General features: G+C 52.2%; 1 protein-coding gene across 11 annotated transcripts in view; it reads right to left on the bottom strand.

The window, feature by feature from the left end:
* Nucleotides 1-20,980, bottom strand: part of TACC2 (transforming acidic coiled-coil containing protein 2) — a 202,654-nt gene that overhangs the window by 102,313 nt on the left and 79,361 nt on the right. The window contains exon 1 of one of the 11 annotated variants that reach the window (XM_082722667.1): nucleotides 13,860-13,987. The exons of the other annotated variants lie outside the window; for them this stretch is intronic. The gene's annotated coding sequence lies outside the window, so the exon portion shown is untranslated. Of the gene's footprint in view, nucleotides 1-13,859; nucleotides 13,988-20,980 lie in introns of those variants that run through there. 11 annotated transcript variants of the gene reach the window in all.

The following is a 20,980-nucleotide window of genomic DNA, read 5'->3' as shown; positions in this document are numbered from 1 at the left end:
TCCGTATAGCTACAGGAAAATGTATCCATTGTTAACTAAAAAGAGGTTTTAAAACTATCAGGGGCATGACCCACATTCATGTGCGAGTGTGTACTGAGGTCTGTGAGCGTGTATATATATACGTACACGTATGTATAAACACACATGCAGGAAGTGTGCAACTGAGTGAATGAGTACCCAGCAGTGAGGGAGGATGTGTGGCAAGGTGTGAACAGTAATTCTCCTTCCGTAGTGAACTTAGGAGTGTCTTCCTAAAAGATTTTATTTTTACATAATCTCTACGCCCAACCTGGGGCTCGAACTCACAACGCTGAGATTGAGTCGTATGCTCCCCCGACCGAGCCAGCCAGGCACCCCATGAGTGTTTTCTCCTGTTGGATTTATCTCTGTTTTCTAGTTGGGTGCTGACCATGCCCTGGTTTTATAAGCAAAATAAATAAGAAAGCATACATAAGGACAATTTTAAGTGACAGGGAAGAACTTCAGTTTGTGCATAACTCAGGGAAAGTTGTCAGAGATGGGATAATCGCAGGAAAGCCCACTTTTGTATTCACATTTTCCATGGGGAGGACCCAGACTTGTCCGGCTCATTCCGTCCTGAGGCAGAAGTGCAGCCACACCTGACTCATCAGGCACTACCAGGACAAGGACGGTCCCAGGGGAGGATCTGTGGAGGAACAGATACAGCCTGCATATTCTACAGGGTGGCTTTTTTATTTTAACTCTTTGGGAGGAATTATGTCTGAAAGCACATCAGACACTTCTCTGAATTTTCTTTCTTTCTTTTTTTTTTTAAGATTATTTATTTATTTGACAGATCACAAGCAGGCAGAGAGGCAGGCAGAGAGAGAAGGGGAAGCAGACTCCCCGCTGAGCAAAGAGCCCAACGCAGGGCTCGATCCCAGGACCCTGAAATCATGACCTGAGCTGAAGGCAGAGGCTTTAACCCACTGAGCCACCCAGGCGCCCCTTCTCTGAATTTTCTGGACAGAGAATCTTGAACACAATGAAATGTTTTCTCAACGAAACACAATCAGCATCTTGAGTAACTATGATGTAAGTGACAAAGTATGCTATGGCACTAAAACCACAATTGTCCATGAAGTCGAGAGGGCGGGGCTCTGGACAGGCCCCACCTTGGGATTTCAGTCAGGTGACTTCTCCGTCTGTGAAAGCAAAGGCACTAGACTGCCCGGTCCCCAAGGATGCCCCCAACTGAGTCTCGCCCCGCACTCGCTGGCTATCAGCCACCACTTCTACTCACTCACCTGCCTCTTCTCTACTTTGGGCCTTCAGTTCTCTGCTTCTCTAAGACAAGGGGCTGAGGGTGTTTAGAATAGTGCGTAAACCAAGAGTTACTAAGCACAGATAAAGATTTATATACCATACATCATTATAATAATTTTAAAATATAAGTGTACGTGTATATATACACATATTAGCTTGAACCACATGAAACCGCTAAAAAAAAATATGAAATTCACACTGTACCAGCAGCTCTAAGGCCTTTTTGTCTCACTTCCTAGTGACCCAGCTATGTTCCCGATGGCTAAGAATGGGGCAAAGCTGACTTCTGGGTCAGTGGAGGGATTCCTACAAAGCAGCTCTTCCCGGGCCAACTGTAAGAGGCTATAAATGGCTTCTAAATTCTACCAGTGCTGCTCCTCAGACTAGAGTGACTGAAATATTTTTCAGAGGGGGAAAAAAAAAATCTGTCCGAGATTTTAACCACCAGCTGCTGCCGCCAGCTGCCAGGACCAGCCCGCTGTAAATTTTGCCAGGCCAGCAAAGGGTTGATTTTCCACTGGAATGTCAGGGAGGGACCTTTGCATCAACAAGTGCTTCTCCAAAGGGCCATGAGTCACCCTCCCGTCAGAGAAGGAGGTGGGGAGGGTCTGGCTTCAGAAAGGAAAGCAGTCACACTCCTGTCTAAAAAGCCAGCACCTCGAGCTCTACACACAGGCTCTGTGTCCCAGAAGGGCCCCAGGCTCAAAGTCCTGGAGAGTCACTGAATAGTGATCACGACTGACACCAGTAATGAGAATGGGAGGTCTGGGAGGTGAGGGACGTGTTCACACCCTGTTGGCGATGAGGGCATCACAGGTGTGCAGCCCGCTCCAAACTCGTGGAGCTGCGGACAGGCACTAGGCACAGCTTTTATTCAATCACACCTCAGTACGGTGGTCTGAAGAAGGAAGGGGGCCGCACCGTCCAGGGCGGACAGGCCGGTCAACAGCACAGCGGGTTCAAAGTCTGAAGTAAGGAGAACAACCTGCTGCTGTAGAAAACCAGGGTTCTCTCGGGCGGGGCTGTCTGGAAAGGCCCCTGAGGGCTGGGGCAAGCCAAGAGTTTGACAGACCCAAGAATGCAAGGAGCTTTCCAGATTATAACAAAACAAAGCCTTCACCCTCCTCTCTCTCTAATGGTTCAGATGGAAAGCCATTAGGATTCTCTTCCCTTCTCGTGAACAGGGCAAGGAAGGTCCCAGAAGGGATAGAGGCTGCCCCTGTGTTACCCACAGGGAGGGTGATGGGAGCCAGGTCCCCGCAGTCAGAGAATTTGCATATACAAAAGGTGATTAGGCTCCAAAGCACTCCCAGAGCTCTGTTGCAGTCGGAGGTGTGTGAAAAGCAGAGCTGGGTGTAGGGGTGAGTGTGTGTGCGCACATAATCGTCTACTTCCCAGCTCCCTCTGCAAAGAGAGGTCAGTCAAAAGGACATTAAGAATTACCTCAGGGGCACCTGGGTGGCTCAGTCACCAAGGGTCTGCGTTCAGCAGATCGTTCACAATCTCAGGGTCCTGGGATGGAGCCCTGCATCGGGCTCCCTGCTCATGGGGAAGCCTGCTTCTCCCTTTCCCACACCCCCTGCTTGTGTTCCCTCTCTCACTGTCTCTCTCTCTGTCAAATAAATAAATAAAATCTAAAAAAAAAAAAAATTACCTCAAAGGGGCTGCTACTGGCCAAATCTGGGACCACTGGAGCATTAAAAAAAAAAAAAAAAATACAGACACTAATGGGTTATAACCCATCAAGTAAAGTAAGAATCCATGGGTTCACACAGATATGAAGGCGCACAAATGCACAGCGGGAGGGAAAGGAAAAGTTCCTCTTTCCACTCCAAGGCCAACTTGGAAACGCAGGAGGAATGACGGAAGCCAATCACCACCCAAGGGCTGAGAGAGTGGTGGTCATTTTAGGTAGCCATTGAACAACGCTAGGGCAGGTGGGTGGTTTAAAGGAGTAAAGGACATCATGTGGTCTTGGACCCACTTACGGGTGGAGAAACCAGGGGGGCGTCAACCTGACCCGGTGTTGACCAGGAATGCCAGCCCTGGTGGCAGGACAATCATCACACTGTGCTCAGGGACAGGACCCGCTGGAAAGGGCATAGCTTCGCATCTGTGGGATGCCTGAATAGAATGGCCAGCCAGAACCTGGTCAGGAGCAAACTCTGGGTAGACACCGGTCGAGGGGTTTTTCCAGAATGAAAGAGCTGTACTCTCAAAGGTCACGAAAGACAAGGCGAGCCTGAGGACTTCTCCCAGACTGAAGAGGGTCCACAAGCATACAGTTGAGTATGACCCAGGGTTTTGGACTGGATCCTGGATGGGGCAGAAAAAGGCACAAGCTGGCCAGTCTGGATGGATCCTGAAGGCTAGGGGAGGCATCTCAGGGCCGCACTGGTCTCATCCTGGAGCATCCTTGTTTGGGGAAATGAACACTGGAGTGTTTACTTTGGTTTGTATTTTGGAGGGGGACAGCTTCATGTTTGCAGCTGGCTCTCAGATGATCCAGACAAAGAGAGAGGATCACACAGGGGAGGGACCAACTACCTCCTGATGAAGAGTGTGCAACTTAGGCACCAAGGCAAAGGGTGAACAGGAGCACTTGCCTCTCCTTGCGGCTTTTCTCTGCTTGGAAATGAAACGACAACTTTCCGGACAAAGGCATGCGAGGACACAGACACACCCCAAGACCCCAGAACTCAGTGTGGGTTCTAGAGGACACAGCAGGGCGTGTGATAGGGCCGTCGGGAAGGGGAGCTGCGGACCCACGCCTGGGCAGCTGGGGCGCAGGCCAGCGTGGAGAAGGTCTCAAAAGTCAGGCCAAGAATCTGTTGTTTGGGCGGCAATGGGAGCACCGAGATTTGAGCTGCGGGGCAGCAGAATATCCGGGAGGTAGCACTCGGTTCCAGAGCACAGAATGACTGAAAGGGAGAAGAAATGCAAGCCAAGCCGGGGAGTGGTTCAGGCTCCAGGGAGTGCCGGTGGGATCCTGGATCCTGGCGCATGCATTAGAGCTCGGATCTGCTGTGCGGGAGGCTTCGTGCTGCCCACCGACACCAGGTGTTGGGGGTCGGGGGAGGAGATGGAGAGAGAACAGAGCTGATTCCGATTCTGAGTATCCAACTGGCCGGAGAACCACGTTATTAACCAACTGCCTGCCTCCCTCGTACATGATATCTTCATATTTATCTTTCGATGAAGTCAGTTGTTCAGTTTAAAAGAATATTCATGAGGCACTGGGGAGTGCCTAGGTGGCTCAGTGGGTTAAAGCCTCTGTCTTCAGCTCAGGTCATGATCCCAGTGTCATGGGATCAAGCCCCACATCGGGCTCTCTGCTCAGCGGGGAGCCTGCTTCCCCCTCTCTCCCTCTGCCTACTTGTGATCTCTGTCTGTCAAATAAATAAAATCTTAAAAAAAAAAAGAATATTCATCATTCTAAGTAATAACATCAGTGAGGCTGTGGTTTTGATGCACTACTTTTCCTTTTTTCTAATATATAGGTCTTAAAATGACCGGGCAGCACCCAGGCTCAGTGCAAGGCCCCTTGGGAGCTACGCAGCACACGCTGGAAAACACCGGGGCAGCTCTCAACGACACGGCGGAAATAGAGGCCCGCGCAGCTCACATCTGCTCACTCCGGTTTCAAAGAGAAGCAAGGCCTGTCAATAAACCAGCAAACTGTAATTTTCCTAAATCGCACATCTTTATGAACTGTTGATCTGTTGCAAGCTTGGCATGACCCGGCCAGCAAAGGGCAGGAGCCACAGTAACGGCCCATAACATATGGAGCACATTGGGGCACCCTCTTCGGGGCTCCCTGTTGGCGTTCGGAGACAAGAGCTTCGTCCTCTGGCCTGAGGAGCGGATACACCTGAGCTCTGCTTCTGCTGCTTCTCAAGAAGCTGGGCTTACCAGGCATCTCCCCGTGCTCAGCACAAGCCATGTTTTGCTGTACTTGGTCTCCGTGGAGAACAGTGTGCTCTTTCGTGATCCAGGAAACAGTGAGGTGGGACAAGTCTGACCCGGCCATCCTGAAGGCCATGTACAAGAGTTGGGCTCAACAGAGAAGAGGATTCCTAAAACCCAGACTTCCACTGCTCCTGGGAGCAGAGGAGCGTGACACCCTGACAGCTATGGGGGTGACGAAGGTCTCAGACACACTGTTTTTTGCTGCTGCTGCTGCTATTTTGGCAAATACCAAACGTTGTAACAGATGTAAATAAGTTCAATGAAAGACTGACGATAACAGTAAAGAATCATAAGAGAGGCTAACATTGTTGAGTGCGGACCATGCGGTGAAGAGCTGTGCATATTTTACTCTCCAGCCCTCCGAAGGGGTGAAAATTGGTCAGAATTTGAACCCAGGTCCCAAAGCACAGGATCCAGGCAACCCCACAGGATGGGGGTCCTGGCTTGATCCAAGAACACAAAGAGTCTCCCATGTGCCTCCAGAAAAAGCAACGTCTGAGAGATCCTAGCGTCCGTGTCAGGGAGAACACAGATTTCCCACTCCCATATAAAAAAGTCCAGCAATGTAAAGATTTCCCTTCAGTTAAAAATTAAAATTAAAAAAAATACTAATTTTTAAAAATAACTTAAAAAAAATATACACAGCTACCTGCATTTGCATAGTATGTTAGATCTTTGCCAAATGGTATGTTTTATCATTCTCCATCATACCCTATGCAGTTGGCAGACAACTTAATTTCTAGAATAGGAGACCAAGGCTCACAGAATTAAGTCACTTGGCAAAGAGACACAGTGGCAAGAACCCGGGCCTTCTGCACTGAGCCTGTCCTCGTTATAGGAACCCACGGTGTGGCCCCCGGCTGTTCTCCAGCAGGCACGGCCACCGTTCTGTCCCAGTTCAGCCGCACATAAAGGTGTGGGCTTTGGAGGCTCCTGGGTGAGCAGGGACCACGGAGGCAGGGGAGGAGCACTGTGGGGCAGGAAGAGGGGATAGGCCAGCAGCGGGATTGTGCCTCCAGCAAGAGGAAGGGACCCTCCACCTTGTTCCCTGGGATCTTCCCAGCCCCGACTCAGCAAGGACAACGCTGACACCGAAGGGGATGAATGAGCCCCAAGAGACAGAGCCACAGGGAGGCAAGCCAGTATCATCAAAGAGGTAAGAGAGTTCCAAAGAGAGGGACACAATGTGACATTTTACAGACACTTAACACTGAACATCTGTCCATTTCAGTTGGGAGCTGTGTTCTTCATATTTGGGGACTAAACATTTTTTGCACACTCCTGGTAAGCCCTGGGCTTGGTACTGGGCCTTTGCTGATAAAGAAATAAGCCCCCCCCCCCCGGCCTCCCGCCTCCCCAAGAGGCAGGATGGATGGGGCTAGGGGCTGGAGGCTGGCCCCCACTCCAGAATTAAAGAGCTGTGTGACCTTGTGGAAAGTCTCCTCCGTGCCTCCGTTTCTCCATCTGTCGGAGAAGACAATGGTAGTCCCTGCTGGGACAGGGAGCGGTGAGGGTTGAGGTCAGTCCCGGAACTGTCCTCCAGCGGAGGACCCAGCCATGAGAAGCGCTCCGCAAAGGAGCAAAGGATGGCCTCGTTCATACAACCCCAACGGCTACACCATCTTCCCGACAGAACACCCCGCAGGGCTTTTTCACAGTCCGCACGCCTGCCTCCCCTGCCCATGCGTGTGCCCCGAGGGGTACCCACGGCTCCTTCACCCCCCGCCCCCAGGGGCTCTGTGTGAACATCAGCACAGGTGGTGAGATCGGACTGAACACAGGTGGCCGGCCACAAAGGGAACTGACGTCTATGAGCACCCACGATGTGTCAGGCACCAGACAGGCCCTTTGTCACTGAGCAGCGTGAAGCCCATTGCACGAAGGGCAAATGGAGCCTCTGGGCAGGGCAGTCACTCTACACAGGGCCACGCTGAGCTGAGCACCGTCCTCTGCTTGGACTCCAGACCTCACAGGCAGACAGGATGCATGGCCTCAAGCAGCAGCTCTCTCATGGACGTGCAAGGATTAGTGACAGGCAAAGAAGCCTGGGGGAGGTGGGGCAGGGTCTGCCTTCCCAAGGAAAGCACAACCCTCCCCGCCCCCCCAGACTGCAGACGCCTCCTCCGTCAAAGGAGGTTGGGACTGTTCGTCTTCTGTGTTCGCTTCCGGCCCAGAGATTCTACCAATCTGCAAACTTTGAGGCTCTAGAGGTGTGTCCCCTGGCCTGGCTGAAGGGATGGCTTGAAGGAAGCCCTGGATAGTGCTCCCTTGGCCAGGGGCCAGGTTCCCGGTTAGGACCTAAGGATGGGCAGCAGGGGTGACCTGCTGACCCAAGGCTCCAGCCCCCAGGAGATCTGGTGGTGGAGCCAAGGTACAGCGGGAGAACCTTCTTCTCACATACAACTTAATCACACCTTCAACATGGCTATCAATCCCACCCCCTCGGGGCTAGGGAGCCCAAGGACAGAGGCTGATGACAAGCTCAAAGGGGAGGAAGTCATTCCAGGAAGGACAAGACAGGGAGGCAGTAACCCACTGTTCTTTTTAAAAGATAAAGAAGTCACCCCACCCAGGTAGTGGGAAAAGCCACGCGGTCAGGTGAGTGAGGATGAAGTTGTCCCCCAATCAAAGGGACAAAATCAAGAGAAGACACCTGTCCAGAGGACCAAGGGGACCTCCTTCTCCCAAAAGCACAGGGAACCCACAGGTGTGTCAACTCCACCAGAACACTGACACAGAAATCACACGGAGTCATCCGTGGGGTGGGCGGCAGCGAGTGTGGTGTAGACAGTGCAGGCTCCAGACACAACAGAGCTGAGCCTGAATCCAGCTCTGCCATTTCATAGTCCTGGGCAAGTGCGCTAACGCCGCTGAGCCTGTTTCTGACCCTGGCAAATGGGGACAAATCGTATAGCTTGGAAGGATTGTTAAAAGAAAGCATCTGGACAGCCCGGCATCCACCCCGTGATTGGTCCTCACCTGACAGTCCGCGTTTAGGAAACACGTGTTGGCTGTACGGATGCTTGGAAAGTCACAACAACACGAAGGTGTTCCCAAGGTGTTCCCAGCCACAGCCGGTGCTGCCCCTGTCGCCTACTTTAGGCCGGAGCCGGCTCACGCTCTCATTTTCTCGAGCCCAGGGCAGGCCTCTCAGCTCGCAAACAAACCAGTCTGAACGAATGCCTGGTGTGTTTTCACACAGACAAGGCAAAAGGTTAGTTGTTGGTTTTTTAGCACCTTGCTCAGTCCTTGGTTTCCTTCGATGGTCACAGATTTTTCCCTGGCTCTAGAACCACACGAGCAGCACAATGAACCCTAGATGGCTCTCCCTACACCCAGAAGGCAAGGTACAAGGAGCAAAGGTATTCACCCCGCAGTTCCAGAGGGGGTGCCGAGGCAGACAGTCACCGCCCCTAGAACCCAGGAGATGGCTCTGCCCAGCACGGTACCGGGCCCAGGGCACCATGGGTGTCCCGTGGCTGAGCACAGGACAACCTAGAGCTCAACTCGGGAAGCCGTCAGATTCAGTTTGCCGGGCCAGGTAACTCCCAGGTGAGCTTCAGGGAAGACATACAAGGGGACATCGGGTCTTTGCCTGTTGAGTGGGAAGAGGGGAGGGGGACCCAAGGCAGCAACGGACCAGAGGGATAAAAGGAGGGAAAAGATGCTCCCACCCCGGGCCCGGGCCAACCCCTTACAGCCTCTCCTCAGTTTGGAAGGGGGCCCTGTTAGGAAAACTGGCGTGATGGGAGCCACCCCGTGCCCTCAGGAGCGTAAGCCCATGCTCTGAACACCGCGGGGGGCCCCCAGGCCTCCAGGCCCCACGTGGACACAAGCACACCAGGGGAGAGCGCGGAAGGGACCAGAAATGGTCAAATCTGCTCGTGAGCTCGGGCAGCAACTGCTTCTTCTTTCCACTTTCCCCCCAGCTGTGTTCTCTGTCAGCAGAACTAAAGGGAGTTTCCTATTCTTTTACTTTTACTTGTTTTCTGGGGAAAATATAAACGAGCCATGAAGCAGGAGGAAGGACGCGGCAAGGGGCCGGAGAGCCCGCTTCCCAACACGCCAGAACCGCGTTCTCCAGCAGCCTCCGCATTTCCGCGGGGAAGTAATTCCCGTAAAAAGAAGCTCGCGGAGGTCGTAGGAACTCCACCTCCCCTAATCAAACCCCTTTCATCATAACCAGGTGAAAAGAGAACCAGAACCTTCCACGCGCACAGCACTCCACGCTGACCCATAACGGCACTTGCCCCCACAGTCCCGTGAGCCAGGCGGGCAGGGATACATGGGCTGGTGTCCCCCCCAATTGGGAGATGGACGTGGAGACACAGGGGCCGTTAGCGACCTGCCCAAGGACACACAGCTGCCAGGGGTGGGGCAGGGACTCAAATATAGGAGCTTGGTCTCTAAACTGGGCGCTTCGACTGGGCTGCCTCTCCCATCCCAGGGAAAACCCATCCTGGGAACTTGGCTTTCTCTGAACTGGCCGCACTGAAAACCCTTGCCAAGTGCCAGGCATAGACCGGATGGGACCAGGAAGGGAAGGGGGACAGAGCCGACCCCCAGCGTACCCGTAATGAAACCCCCACTGCAGAGCCGACCCCCAGCGTACCCGTAATGAAACCCCCACTGCAGATGGCTGCTCTCGAGGCCCGGGCACGCTTCGTGGTCCTACTTCTAGAGCCACTTCCCTATAAACTTCTGTTCTGCCAGGTCGTTTTTTTCATGCCTCTCCTTTCTCCTGAATGGTTCCATCATCCTTGGGCCGTTTTGTCATCTCAGTCAGTTGCTATGGAAATGATTCCTGAGGTTATAAACAAGGGACCGGGCTCTCGGTGGGGGAGAGACAAAACCCAGCCACCGAGCCAGATGTCACATGCCTCGGTCACAGGCCACACTGGGAGAGACCAGGGCACCCAGCCTGTGGCCTTCCTCTTAGACTTGCTCTTCTGGCCAGGGAGAGTCAGAGACTGGACCACCAGCCTTCTGGACCTTCTCATTGTGCAAAAAGTATCATGGCCTGTAAACCCAAACCATAGTCAGCTGGCGGCGGACCCAAGTCCCAGGAGAAAGCACACACACATGCACACGTGCACACACACACACACACACACACATGCTCTTAACCCAGCCTCATGGACACCTGCAGCCTGCGGCCCAGCAAGCCCCCACTCCCCATCACTGCTCTTCCCAGTAGAACTGGTCTCTCTCAGTTCCCCAAACCCTTGCAGGGTCCTCTCCAGGGGCTCCAGGGGGTGCTACTGGCATTTGGGGTGAAGCAGTTCTCGGTCGTACAGGAATGTCACATGCATAGCATCCCAGACCCTCACCAGTGATGGCCTCTCCAGGCAGGGTGACAACAAGCACCCTCATAGACTTTCAGCCATCCCCTGCTGGGTGCTAGCCTCGTCCTAAAGCCTGCCCAGTGTGTGCGTGCTCTGCTGAATCAATCTCTCTCTCTCTCTCTCTCTCACGTATGGCTCCGCCCATGTCATTCCTGTGGCGTGTGCTGCAAACTCCCAGGTCCTCCCTCAAGCAGTGTCTGTCTCCATAGAAATGGCCAACATAAATAACCACAGTACAAAGCAGGACGAGACCCCAGAGGCCTCAGGACTTAGCTGAGGGAACAGGGCGCCCAGTGCCCGGGGTCCTGGGTTAGAGGCCCACCTTCATATGTGACTCTGGACTTCTGTGAGTCTCCCCTTGGGCATATGTAACATGCAACTTGGATCTTTAAGTTTCCTTCCTGCTAATGTATTTTTAGCTGAGTTTTTTAAGTGCTCAAACTCAGAGACAAAAAAGATGGAAGTAAAGAGAGGGACCAGAGGCCAGTTCCTGGCACGTTTCCCAGGGGGGCGCATTTGCTCCCTGGGTCCCCATGAGCAGTGACACCCATGTGTGGGGGTCCTGCTCCATGTGCCTGGCCAACCTTTAGATGAGGGACTAGAGACAGAGCAGGGGCTGGGAGGCTCGGGGAAGCTGAGAGCTGGCTGTGGCATCTGCACATGGGTACTTCCTGACCTATTTCCTGCTCAGACTGTCCTCCGAGGAGAATGCCTGAGGCCAGGGCAGAGTCTGTGAGAAGGAGCCCCACGGGACTCACCTGCCCAGCACAAGAGGCCCCATTCTCTCCAAGAGCTCCCAGCCTGAACTGGGGATGAGAAATCCCACGGCTGGAGGCTGGGCGGTGGCCCACTCCCGAACCCCCAGGGTACCCTTCCTCCAGCTCCACCAACTTCAAAACCGGCCAGAGAACAATGGTGAAGACTCAATTTTTAAATATGTAAGTGATTCAGAGTGGATGAAGCCACAGAAGAAACCAGCCTCGGGACACGGCCCCAGACGTTTCCAAAGTCACTTCCAAATACTACAATGAAAACAGCTTTTGAAATGTGGCTTCAGAGTGAATCCCAGAGAAGTAAGAACAGAGAGTTCTCTGCCTTCTAACAAAGCTCCGCCCTCTTCTGGCATAAAACAGAAACCAGCACCAGGACCCTTGATTGTCCAGTACAAGGGGGCGGGGGCTTGGGACCGCAGCCTGCAGCCCTGCACACACCCTCTGCACACTAACCTGGCCCCCAGGCTGCCCTTCCATTCCCACCTCCCCAGCCCACCCACCCCTGAAGACAGAGCTTCTCACAATGTCTATGTGTATTTAATGCCCCCCCACACCCGGCCACAAGGTCCTGTCCCAGCATCTGACACAGCTAGAAGATAACAACTAGGACAACACTGAGATCCTGATGATGATGATGGTGGTGATGCCACTTTAAGCAAAGACAAGCGCTGAGGACAACAAACACGGCCCGAGCCGAGCCGCAGCCTGCAGCCTGCACAGGCAAACGGGACTCCTCAAGTCGCTTTCCCAGGACGTCCAGAGGCCAAGGAAGAGTCACGCCGCGAGGCCCTGGAGTCAAGGACGCCCAGGGGAAACTCGGCAGGTCACGTGCTCGCCGGAGCCCTGAAGTGCGCTCGGCCCCGCTGACGTAACTACTCGAGAATTTAAAAGTCCCCAACTCGGAGGAAATGCAGTGCAGTTTTGTGGCTCATTCACGCGCCGCCGTGGACCGCCGCGGGTGACCCCGCTCGAACTCGGAAGGAGCCCCCGCGGGGGTGGCGCGGGGTCGGGCTACGGGCGGGGAGCCCCCACCCCCCTTGTGGGCGCTGACCCGGGTCCCGGACCCCAGCCGCAAGTGGGGACTCCAACGAGGGGTGGGGACCGCGGCCCCGGGTCCGGACCCCAACAGCTCACCCCGGGGGACCCCAGGTAGGGTGAGAACCCGGCCACGCGCGCGACTCCAACCGCGGGGGGAGACCTCGACCGTGGGCGGGGACCCCAGCCGCGGGCGCGCACCCCGACGGGTCTCACGGACGGAGCGAGCCTCTCGGGCACACGCCCGGGACCCGCCGCTGCCCCGCAGACACACTCCTCTGCCAGCAGGGGACACAGATGCGTGCTTCGCCTCTTTCCTGCCCCGAGCCAGTGCCTCTTGGGGGAAAGCTAGAGTGAGCTCCGGACACCACTTCCAGCACGCCTTTGTCTGGCGGCCAAGGTCCCGGGGACGGCCGTCTCCTCCCTGACCCCGGGCGCCCCTCCCGCCCGCGGCCGCGGCGCACTTACCGGCCCGGGGCGTTCGCCCATGACTCGCGCGGTGTCGCCTTCCTTCGGGGACGCGACTGCCAAAACGCCCCGAGCGGCTGAGTTTCCCGAGCCGAGCGGCGGCGCGCGGAGTGCCCCCCCTGGCCCGGCCGGGCGACGCAAACTTTCCCGGGGCAACGGCGCGGGGCGGGCGCGGGGGCGGCGGGGCCCCCGAGGGTCAGGCAAAGTTGCAGCACAAAAGGCCAATGACTGGGAGCGCGGCGGCGGCCGGGCCAGGCTCCTCCCCCAGCTCTCGGCGCTCCGAGCGGCCCGCGCGCAGCCAGCTGCTCGCGCAGGGCGCCCGCCGCGCTCTCCTCCCGGGCCAGGAATGCGCGGGGCGGGCGGCGGCGCGCCCAGGAGTCCCGGGGCCCCGGCGGCCGCGCGGCCAACCGCGCACCGGCGCAGCCGGACCCACGACGCAGCGCGGCCGGGCCGCGGCTCCCGAACGCACGGCGGGCTGCTGCCAGCACGCTCTGCGGCATGACCACTTGTCACAGATCTGAGTTTTTCCACGGCGCTTCCCACTACGCGGGGCTACGGCGGGGAAGGCACCGTGCGAAATGCCCGAGGCCAGGCGCGGGCCACGTGTCCCAACACGGGGATCCACACACGCTGGGGAGCGGGGAGCAGGCCCCGGAAAGAAGGTGGGGACGAAACGGTGCCTCACTAGTTCCTGGAGCCAGATTTTGGCTCTTCTTTCTTCCTCTGCCTCGAGCTAACACCGCCTGACCACAGACCCTTAGAGAGCGCTGTGCTCTACAGTTTGCAAAACTCCATATGCCTCCTCCCCGGCTGTTGCACCCTCCGTGGGAGGCAGAGACTATAAACACAAACCGCTTCCCGCTGCTATGTTTCCAGGGAGCCCGTTTCTATCTGGGAGTTGTTGGTTTTATTTTTTCCCTTCTGGAGTTCCCACATCAACTCCTCTGCTAACATCGACCTCATGCCCAGAAGTGGCGCTTACCTGCACCCTGGTAACTCGGCAAGGTATCACCTTTCCTAGGGCTATTCCTGCAGCTAGGCAGGAAGAAGAAAAAGAACTAAGAAGAGCCTGTGGCTATATGTGGATGCCAGGCTTCCTATTTTAAGTTTGGTTTCAAGAAGCATTGCTATATTTTATATGCAGGGACCAAAGGGCAAGAGACTCACCAATGACTCAACGCTTCCTTTCTTCCTCTTAAAGAAACAGATGCCCAAGGTTTGCCGGCCCTAAATGAGAATTCTATGTAGAATAAAGAAATCGACTTTTATTACCTTCCTCTTAAAAAAAAAAAAAAAAAAAAAAAAGTTTTTTTAACACCATGCTTTTAAGAGCCACGTTTTTGATAGAAATTTCAGTAGATTCCTTGTTCACAATGGGTATTAATGTACCCATTTCACAAATGGGATAACTGAGACCATAGTAGGCTAATTTGGTTAAATGTATACCATCCACTATTGGTAAAGTAAGAATTGGGATGCCCAGGTTTTTTTGCTTTTTCGTTTTTGGTTTTTTCCTGTGTCCTTGTGCCCTAATTCCAGGTTACACCCATTTACGGTTGAGGTATTAAGCTCAAGCACTCCAATTAGGCCAAGAACAAAGATGCATTTGAGGAGCCAACCCTTTCACATGGAACAGCCCCTCCCCACTTGCTGGGTGCACCTCTTTCATGACAAAGGACGATACCACTCTGCTTTGAAACCCACTGGTGTGGTCAGCCAGATGATGTCCCCCCACTGACGATGTCCACATCTTAATCCCCATGGGCTGTGAATATATTAATTTACAAGGCAAAGGGGAATTAAGATTATCGATGGAATTAAGGTTGCTAATCATCTGACCTTAACATAGGAAGATTATCCTAGATTATCCAGGTGGGGCCCCATGTAATCACAAGGGTCCTTGGAGGTAAAAGAGGGAGGAAGAGGAGAGGTCAGGGAGGGAGGTAACAACAGAAGCAGAGACAAAGAGAGATGTGAAGATGCTGGGCTGGCTTTGAAGGTAGAGGAAGGGCACCATGAGCCAAGAAATGTGGCAGCAGAAAAAGCCAGGACATAGACTTAAAGGAACGTACTCCCAACAATGTGATTCTAGTCCAGCAAGACCCAGGTCAGACGTTTCACCTACAGAACTGTAAGAAAATAAATCTGTATTGTCTCAAGCCATTCATTTTTGTTGGTAATTTATCACAACAGCAATAGAAAACTGACACAGTAGGTATCTATCTGGTCATTACTACGATTTACTCTTCTTTGAAGGGCTTTATGGAAGTATCTTGGATTCTAGAAATAGAGACATAGAGTCTAAGATCACTCTTTGCAGGAGAATGCTCTGGCTGAGCAAGGCGTGTCCCCAGCCCTTCTCTGGGGCATCTCCATACTCTAACAGTGCAGTGGGGTTGGGCAGCCGGCAGCAGACAGAGCCATGGTCCGGTTTAGGACATACTCTATTAGAAGATGAAGTCAAGAGTTCCCAACTTCACAGGGGATTGAGAGTCAAATCCTGCCACCAGATAGCGATACCGCCACGCTGGAAACTCTCCGCCAACCCACTGAGCCCTGGTCCCAACTACAGCCAGACACACTGGCCAGATGGCAAACCTGAAGCTACGGTAAATGTGCACGGCCTGCCTCGTGCTGCTGCAGCTCCGGGTACCACCACACTGCTGATACAAACGAGGAAAGACGTGTGTGTGTGTGTGTGTGTGCGCGCGCGCGCGTGCGTGCCCTCTGGCTTGGGATCCCTGGAATCTAGACAGAAAGACTGAATCACAGGCAGAAAGCATGTGCCTCAGTAGTTGCCTCCATGAGTGAGGGTCTTCACGCCGTAGGAATTTTTTGGGTCTGAGGACAAGGCCAAGGCCTCTGCACAAATGTAGTCTGTCTAAGTGTTGTCAGCAGTGCTATAGTGCAGTCGCTGTTGACCTGTCTTCTGGAGTCCTGAGGTTTCTGGGGTTACCCTAAAGCCTGTCCAGGAGGCACCCACAGCACCTGTAACCACAACTATTCCACTTTTATGGGCCACGCCTTTGGGTTCCACAGAAGATTTTGTTTGGAGCAAAGGTTCATTTGGAGAGAAGGGGAGAAAATGAGAATGTGCAAACGCTGCTTTCTAGGGTAGAATTTGTGCAGGTGCGCTCCCAGAATCCAACCCAAATCTTGAGGAGAGTGACACATCCAATGTCAAAGGCTGCGGAGTGACTGAGAAGGTGTCTGAAAGGAGATTTTTTTTTTTTAAATGTAAGTAGAGAGAACAGTATAATGAACCCTATGTATATTACCTACTTTCAATATTATCAAATCGTGGCCAGTTCACATTGCTGGTTTCCCAGCAGTGTAGCTGGGAAATGTAGCTGGTAGCTCCCCAGCTTATTCTGCTACCCAGATTATTCTGAAACAAATCCTAGATACCATCATTTTATCAGTTAATAGTTCTGTTTGAATCTCCAAACAGATTGGGAAGAGAATCTTTGAAAGCTATTTATTTATTTATTTTGCTCTCTCATCCTCTCTGAAAAAGGACCAACTATAATCTGTAAATATTAATGAGAGACAACCACAAACACCAGACCTGTGGTCTGAAACTCAGTGCACATAAGACTCACTGGGTTATTGTTAAAATGCTCCCAGAGATTCTGGTTCAGGAGATCTGGAAAGGGGGGGGGGGTGTCTCAAGAATATACATTTTACTTTTAAAAAAATATTTATTTATTTATTTGACAGAGGGAGATCACAAATAGGCTGAGAGGCAGGCAGAAAGAGAAAGAGAGAGAGAGGGAAGCAGGCTTCCCACTGAGCAGAGAGCTCGAGGGGGCTCGATCCCAGGACTCTGGGATCATGACCTGAGCCGAAGGCAGAGGCTTAACCCACTTGAGCCTCCCAGGCACCCCAAGAATGTACATTTTTGCAAGCAGATTCTGGATGAAGATGCTTTCCAAACCACACTCGGAGAAACTCTGAAACTAAGGTTTCATGGCAGGAGTCACTGGTTGTCTCCAAAACTGCTCTTCCCTCTCTGTATTGACTTACTTGCTTATACTCAAACAATTCACGTAGGTGTGGTGACGTGACACACCCTTAGCCAGTGAGACAGGAAGGCAAGGCAGCTGGGCTTATGGTGACATTCCCCTCACTCTTTAGAGAAAACACAAGATGGCCTATCTCTTGTCCAGATGTCCTCCTGCCTCTTGGCATTGTCTTGAGGGCACATCACCTGGCCACAGCCAACTTGAAACAATGAAGGGGATGTCTGCCAACATGCTCCATGTGGGTGTAAGGGAAGATGAAATATGCTAATGAACCATTCACCCTTAAAAGTGCCCTGTCTCTGGACTCCCTGCCCGGTGAGATGATGGACCTATTATTGCTGACGTTTCCATGCATGGCACTGTCTGTTACTTCTACCCAAAGTAGGAACTGTCTACTGTGATGTTGAGAAGGGCTTCTTTGGTAGATACTAGACCTAAGGCTGCAGAAAGCGATGAAAAACCACAGAGCAGATAGAAGATCATTTGCCAGGGGAGTTTTCTGGAATCCCAAAGGGAAGTTGGTGCCTAGGAAATGTCCCCAGCCTTGTGCACTAAAGAAAGCTTTGGTATATGTCTGCAGTTTAATACTCTGTTGTGGCAAAAATATTTTGCTTTAGCTAAGAAGTGACAAGCCAGATGAAAACAGGAAGCCGGGCTAGAAACCTGTGCCCAAATTTACCTGACACATCAACACCTGCAAACTAATAAAATATTCACGAGCATCGGCAATCATTGTTCCAGGTCCTCGTGGGGGTATCAAAATGTGTAAGACAGGAAAGATGGGGACCCCTGGGTGGCTCAGTTGGTTAAGCGCTGTCTTCGGCTCAGGTCAGGATCCCAGGGTCCAGGGACCAAGTTCTGCTTCGGGCTCCTTACTCAGTGGGGAACCTGCTTCTCTCTCCTCCTCTGCCAGCCTCTCTGCCTGTTTGTGCACGTTTGCGTGTGCATGCTCTATCTGACTAATTAACTAATTAATTAATTAAAAAATAAAGACAGGAAAGATGGTCTCATGCTGGAGAGGTAAGAAGCAGGCATGCAGAACCAGGAACACAAGCAGATACCAGGTGTACTGGTGTTTAATGCAGGAAAAATGAGAGGATGCACTGAGTGTATTAGAATTTATGTCAGTAGACTGAAAGGAACCTTCATTCTATCCAAGGACTTGCTTCTGCTGCACCAGACCAAGTGTCCCCTCGCTGGATTGCCCATGTCATGGTCTGATACAGGGAGAAATCTGGGAAACAAGGCCAGAGACTAGAACTACGGCAGGGCCGGCTGGTTGACGGATGGGGAGTTTGTGATGTCTCCCCAGACAAAGAACACGCCAGATCTTTGCTGGGGTTGTGCATCGAAATGGAAGTTCATGTATCTGACTTGTGGATGGGCTCCTGAGGACAAACTCAGAAACACCAAGCCCCTGAAGGATTGCATGTTGTCCTCGCAAAATAACAGGGCACCACATGTAGCCAGGAAATGTACATTTTTGTAAACTCAAGGAGTTTCATTCAGTCGATCAAAATGGCTTATTGAGTAGCTGCTGTGGGGGGCCCCTGTACAAAGTCAGACGCCTAGTGGTCCCTGTGCTCACTCCCAGAGCCATGACAGGGGCAGAAAGGGAATATTCGATCAGCCCTGCTAGAGGTACGGGGAGACTTTTCCAGAAGAGGGAATACTTAAGCAGAGTTTTAGAGGACAAGGAGATGTTACCATGTCCAGATTTCTCATATAAGAATATTTTAATAATTATGTATTTTTTATAAATATATATTTATATTTTATAAATATATTTTTATGGATATATTTTTATAAATATATTTTAAAAGATTTTTTATAAATATTTTTTAAGATTTTTAAAATATATTTTTTATAAATATTTTTTATAAATATACTTTTTAAAGATTTTATTCATTTATTTGACAGAGATCACAAGTAGGCAGAGCTGGAGGCAGAGGGAAAGGGAGAGGCAGGCTCTCTGCTGAGCAGAGAGCCCAATGCGGGGCTCGATTCCAGGCCCCCGAGATCATGACCTGAGTCAAAGCCACAGAATTAACTGACTGAGCCACCAGGTGCCCCTAATAATCATGCATTTAAAGCATATTAGGAACGAAACATAATTAGCACCCCAAGCCCATAACGTCTCAGACATTGCCTAGGACAAAGCAAAGTAAGACACGGAAATACAAATGAAGCACCATAAGGGAAAACGGTATGTAGGTAATGATACAAGTGGTCCACGGATAAGGTCAAAGTCTTCGGGGTGGTTGGTACATGCCCGAAGCACACTGCTGAAACACTGAACTAAGAAAAAAAGGGAAGTGGACAGAAGAGAAATAGACTGTTCTGGATCATGAGAATTAAATCCGTTCTTGACTATAGCTAGGAACGTTTTGTGATAACAAAGTCTATGATCAACTCATTCAAGGAATGTTCCTGGAGCACCGGCAGTATTAGGTCCTCCTCCGTCCGGGAGAGAGAGACGCAAGGACAGGATTAACCAACTCCTTGCCTTCCAGATGAGTGCTGGGGGCCACCTACAGCGATTAGCAGATGAAACAAAGACAAAGGTTAGGGCCCCGCACTGTTGTAATCTTCTAATGCCTGTGCCTTGTCTCGTGAACCAGAGTCCTGGTCTGCTTGAGGGCAAAAAACCGAGTCTCCCCCACCCCCCACCCTGACAGAGAGTTTCGTCCTGTCCCACTGTGCTGACTCTCAGCCAGGGCTCATCCCTGCCACCTTGGCCCTGTCCTGGCAGAGGAGTCCCCTCCTCGGGGACCAGCCTCCCTGAGCCCATCTGCCCAGGACCTCACTGCACCTTCAGGCCCCTCTTTCTGCAGCAAGGCAAACCTCAGGCCTTCACCCAGCCCCAAGAAACCCAAATCCCCAAAGCATGTTCACCTAGAGGGCTGTCCCTTAGACCGCCAGCTTGGAAGGGTGGCAACATACCATCCCTATGACGGCTTCCTCTCTGCCTTCCCCACTTAACAGTCAGATAAAGGAAACCAAAATTGAAACACTTTTTAAAATGACTACCATCATATTCACTACCGTTTGTCAGCATCTGACACCCAGCTGGCGCTCTGCTAAATGGCTTTCTTCTCTTCTCTCGTTTCGGCCTCCCATGGGACTTCGCAGCTATTGTCCTCAGCGGACAAAGGAAGAAACAGCCTTGGAGGTCTCTTGCCTCAGCTTGCACCTGGCAGAACCATGTTCACATACAGGCTGCGCGTCTACGAACCCAGGCTCCTAACCAGCCCGCAGTGACGAAGAGCGAAGCTTCACGTTATTTTTTTTTTTAAGATTTTTAATTTATTCATTTGACAGAGATCACAAGTAGGCAGAGAGGCAGGCAGTGAGAGAGAGGAAAGGAAGCAGACTCCCCGCTGAGCCGAGAGCCCAATGTGGGGCTCGATCCCAGGACCCTGAGATCATGACCTGAGCCGAAGGCAGAGGGATTAACCCACTGAGCCACCCAGGCGCCCCGCTTCATGTTATTTTTACATACTCTGTGGGCAGAAAATACGCCACCAGGTAGCCAGGACCAGCGGCCGGCCTGTCATGTGAGTTCAGCGCTCATACTCATAAAGTAAGTTCTGCTTCACTAGTAAACTCTGAGAAAGTTTGTTGTTCTTCTTTGTTAGTTTTTTCTAGAAGGAGTCACTGCTTTGGGCTTCTCAGAAAAGTCCTCACATTCCATGAAGGGCTGTCCAAGCAGCGAGGTACATTCCTGGGCTGCAACGCATCAAAACTTAGTTGTATGGGCGGAGAGAAATATTTGTAGGCGGGATTCAGGCCTTCGAAAAATTTGGCCATTACCTCCACCCATGCTAAGATGAAATGTCAGCCTGAACCCAAAATACATGCAGGAAATGTCTGGGGGCAGCTCTCCACATGACTTCTTAGCCTCATCTAGACTTTCTAGATGGGGCCTTGAAATTTTCCTGGAGTGCACACAAAGCCTACTTCACACACAGGCCCACATTGCCTGAATGTGTGGTCAGCTCAGCCCACATTTGAACTTGGCCTTGTCATAACTGTATATGATTGATTAAATGGGAAGCAAAGCTCTGCCCACTGGACT

Source organism: Mustela nivalis, assembly GCF_964662115.1.
Source record: "Mustela nivalis genome assembly, chromosome: 2".
Classification (NCBI taxonomy): domain Eukaryota; kingdom Metazoa; phylum Chordata; class Mammalia; order Carnivora; family Mustelidae; genus Mustela; species Mustela nivalis.
Note: the sequence above shows the minus strand (reverse complement) of the source record. Positions and strands in the feature narration are given on the sequence as shown.